General features: G+C 34.9%; 1 long non-coding RNA gene across 1 annotated transcript; it reads left to right on the forward strand.

Annotated features, from left to right (window-relative positions):
- The first annotated feature begins 1183 nt into the window (after window positions 1-1183).
- LOC125262506 lies at window positions 1184-2071 on the forward strand. The gene is made up of 4 exons (XR_007183583.1): window positions 1184-1275; window positions 1520-1538; window positions 1619-1664; window positions 1765-2071. It is a non-coding gene; the product is annotated as an uncharacterized LOC125262506 (long non-coding RNA).
- Window positions 2072-4300: the final 2229 nt, after the last annotated feature.

Raw genomic sequence — 4300 nt, forward strand, 5'->3', positions numbered from 1 at the left:
CACCAAACTTTACAGTTTTATTCCTATCTATATTCTGAAGGTTTTTACAGAGGGATTTGTTGATATATAATTTGCCTGATTTTATACAACATTTTATTCCTAAAAAAATGGTGAAAATATTTTTTTTTCTGGCTGTTGATAGTATTTTCTGATTTATGGAGTGATAAAAAGAGATATCCAAAATTCCCTCTGTAAAAACCTTTGAATTTAATTTGTCCAAAAAATTAAATGAGAACTTTGAACCTGACATCATCCAATATTCAGATTTTTGTTCTAGAAATGTATGCAAATTAGCGCATATTTAATTGAACGTAATTTAACTGTGTTGTTTCTACTAAAATTGAGTATTGTCAGCTTTACTTAGTAAGTGTTTGTTCAGTCAACTTAACATTGCTGTGTGAAACGCACACATTGTTGTTGACATAACTAACTGTGCAGTGGATCTGTAGTTCCCAGCATGCTTTGCAAAGGACTGCATTAGGAGAGTAAATTTAGGGATTAAAGTGTTATTTTATGTGTTTTTCAGTAAAGGGAAAGATGTTGTTAGTTTATGTTAGTGTTTAATGTTCAGTTATGTTGAACATTTAGAGTAGTTTCTGTAATGTTTTTGAATTTTGTGGTTACCATCATGCAGAAGAGTGTCGCCTGTGTTTAGGCTGTGCGCACTCGTAAACGCATGTTTATAGGATGAAATTCTTGCTCTCAATTCAATTGAGTTTGTTCAATTAGTTATTTATTGAGTGCATTTTGGGGTGAGGGGCTGCATTCTGATATGTTGTATCCTTTTTATTTAAATGATTATTCAAAAAAAAAAAAAAAAATGTGTTCACCTTACGTAATCAATATAACATTATTAAGTAACAGTGACATTCAAATGATTTGTATTTACTCAAAGAAATTTTGTCAGCATTACTTGAATTTCTTTTGTTTATTCAACTAAATAGTTTTTTGTACAAATTACTCAATATTGTTGTGTGGAACCACTTGACACTTATTTTTTAAGTAAATCCAACAATTCATTTTTTTGAGTGTCTCGCCTTAAAGCGGCTGGTTCAAACAGCAGGGTTTACATATGTATAAATGTGTATGTTATAGATATTGTAGAGATTTTTTTAATCTCTATCAAATGTCCCATTCATCTTTCTTTCTCTGTTTTTCTTTCACTTGAATTTTTAGGAATCGGTGAGTGAGTTTTGAAGGATCTTAGATTCATTGTCTTCCCTTCCGAAGGTGTTTTTGCCTTGTATTGGCTCGTGTTACAAATGAATGCTTACTGTAAGTATCGTTTAAAATTCTTTTTGTTTGTATTTTTTCTATCATAGAACAGTATTGACTGCTGGACTAATGATTTATTTCCTAATATATATTATAATGCTGATAAAATGGATGCAAACAGTTATTGAAATGAAGATCCAGTTCTAGTAAAATGAGACAAACATTTACAGAATCTGATTTACTTGCTGTGATTCTGCTTTTGCTCAGTTATTAACACATTTCTCTAATGTTTTCTGTCTCACAGGGAAGATTGTTACAACTGAGTAAGTTCAGATTTTCATAAATACAGTACATTCAACTGTGTAGATCAACGTTAAATCTGTAATTCTGTTCTCAAATACAGAAACCTCGACGCACAAAGGTGCTCGCATCAAAAAGATCAACTCATGGTAATGTAATAATTATGTACGCTGCATCAGCTGATCTGCAGTATAAGCGTACAGCAATTGTACTTTAATGCCATATAACAATGTCTTGTTTTGAACACAGAACTCACCAGAGACTGAGATGGAGAATCTGTCCGCACAGTAAAACACAAAACAAAATAAGACTGAAAACTAATTTGTGCAGCAGGAGGTTTGGTGACATTCTGTTACAAATAACTTGCTTTTTTGTGGCTGTATTTAAGTTTTGTATAATCAAACATTCAGATTGATGTACAGCTCATGTAAATGTGGCATATTTGAATATTTAATAGTTATATATAAGGGAGCTGAACACGTGTTTCGTAAATGTTTATATGACTTTTACATCAGTAGCAGTAGAACAATATTCTCTTAGTACAATATTAGTGCAATATTTTACAAATTCACTCCTATTTATTAATATTATCCACAAAACTGTAAATATGTTAATAATCTATAAATATGTCTATTCTATCTGTACTTCTCTATTTCTCTTGTATTTTTATGTGCACTGGAAACTTACATATGTGTGTGTGTGTGTGTGTGTGTGTGTGTGTGTGTGTGATTTGTTTTGATAATTAATTTTCTGCTCTGTTAGTTGTTCCTGTTCCTCATCAGTATGTCCTGCTGTGCTCTGTTCAGGTCTACAGTTTTAAAGTCTTCTTCATGCTGCTGTTTTGAGGAAAAACAGTTTGGAATTAAAGGAATATGAAAAATGAAAATTATCTCCAGCAACATTACACGCTAACTAAAGTAAAAAAAAAAGAGTCAAATCATAATCAATCAATCAATCAAGCATGGTTACAGGTCCCACCAGAGACAGTAATATATATTGGATCACTGCCACACCACAGTAAAGGACACATATTACTCTGTCCCACGGGCAGCTTTGGGTCTTTCTGTTCACTGTCTCGTTCATCTTATACTGACCTACAGACAGAAACTGAAATCAGCTAATCCTGTAATAAGGGCTGTTAAAAGATGGATTAATGAAGTAGAGCGGGATTTACAAGCCTGCTTCGATTGCACTGACTGGACTTTTGAAGCTGCTGCCACAGATCTGGATGATCTCACAGAGACTATAACTTCATACATCAGTTTCTGTTAGGATACGTGCATTCCTACCAGGACATTCTTATCATTCAATAATACAAAACCATGGTTTCCTGGGAAACTCAAACAGCTTTGTCACGCCAAAGAGGATTCTAAACAGAAGTGGTGATAAAATCTTGTACAACCAGAAGCAGACAGAGAAAACAGAGATCAGAGTGGATAAAAGCAGCTACTCTGATAAGAGGAAAAACCAGTTTTCAAACAACGATCCAATGTCAGCTGAGAGGATTATTATTGGTTCCCCCCTGCCTAACCTACACAATCTTTACACCTCCAGAGTGATAAAAAGGCCTGAAACATCACTTTGGACCCCTCACACCCTGCCCATCTTCTCTTTGAACTGTTGCCAGGCACAAGAACAGTTTGTTTTCCTGCAGACTAAATTCAGCCTGAACAATTAAATCATTCATAACTTCTATATATATTTCTACTTCTGTATTCTTATATAATTGTTAAATTTCATCTCTACTCAAGTCAAGTCAAGTCAAGTCACTTTTATTTATATAGTGCTTTTTACAATGCAGATTGTGTCAAAGCAGCTTTACATTGATAACTGGTACATTATTTTGGCTGCACAGCAGCTCTTCAAGAATAGTGTCAATGCAGGCAGATCAAAGCACTGTTGAATAAATGTTAAGAATACTGTTGAATATCAAATGTCAAGTGTCCCCAACTAAGCAAGCCAAAGGCGACAGCGGCAAAGAACCCAAACTCCAACAGGTGACATCAGGTGGCAAATAGGTGTTAAAATAGAGAAAAAAAAAAACCTTGGGCGAAACCAGGCTTAGTCGTGGGGCCAGTTCTCCTCTGGCGAACAGTGCTTTGTTACGACTCAGGTTGCTATCATAAGTCTGATAGGATCGCAACAATCAAAGTATTTATTTTAGTTCCATCCAGTTGAGGATCGTATTCATCACGCCGGTATGGACGGTCTGTTGAGGAACTGTGGCACTGGCTGTCGTGTTGATGATGTCTTCACAATGGATGATCTAGTTCGATCTCTGCTGATACTTCAGGGCTGCGTTGTGGTCGTGTCAAGGCGCAGGTCCTTGGTCTCACCTGGATACGGCCTGGATACGGTTGACTACGGTCACTGGTGTCAAAAGTATTCACATTCATTACTCAAGTAGAAGTATAGATACTAAGGTTTAAAAATACTTCTGTAGAAGTTGAAGTATCAACTCAAGCTTTTTACTCAAGTAAAAGTGTAAAAGTACTGGTTTCAAAACTACTTAAAGTATAAAAGTAAAAGTAATGTAGGGGGAAAAATGCCATTAAGGACAAAAGCTTAAGCCACGTCACAGGAGCCTATTGTGTACTCCACCTCCTCAAAAAAACATTTTTCTAAAGGCCAATGACTATAATGTTATATTAAAATGTTAATGTTGAAAAATTTTGGATGCACTAGGCTACCTGTTTCAGCCGCATATATGCCCATTGAAAATGAATGCATTTTAGTACAATGCAAATACAGTGAAGAACCATATGTGTACTACTGAGCATTAACA

This window comes from Megalobrama amblycephala, linkage group LG2 (assembly GCF_018812025.1).
Source record: "Megalobrama amblycephala isolate DHTTF-2021 linkage group LG2, ASM1881202v1, whole genome shotgun sequence".
Taxonomy (NCBI): domain Eukaryota; kingdom Metazoa; phylum Chordata; class Actinopteri; order Cypriniformes; family Xenocyprididae; genus Megalobrama; species Megalobrama amblycephala.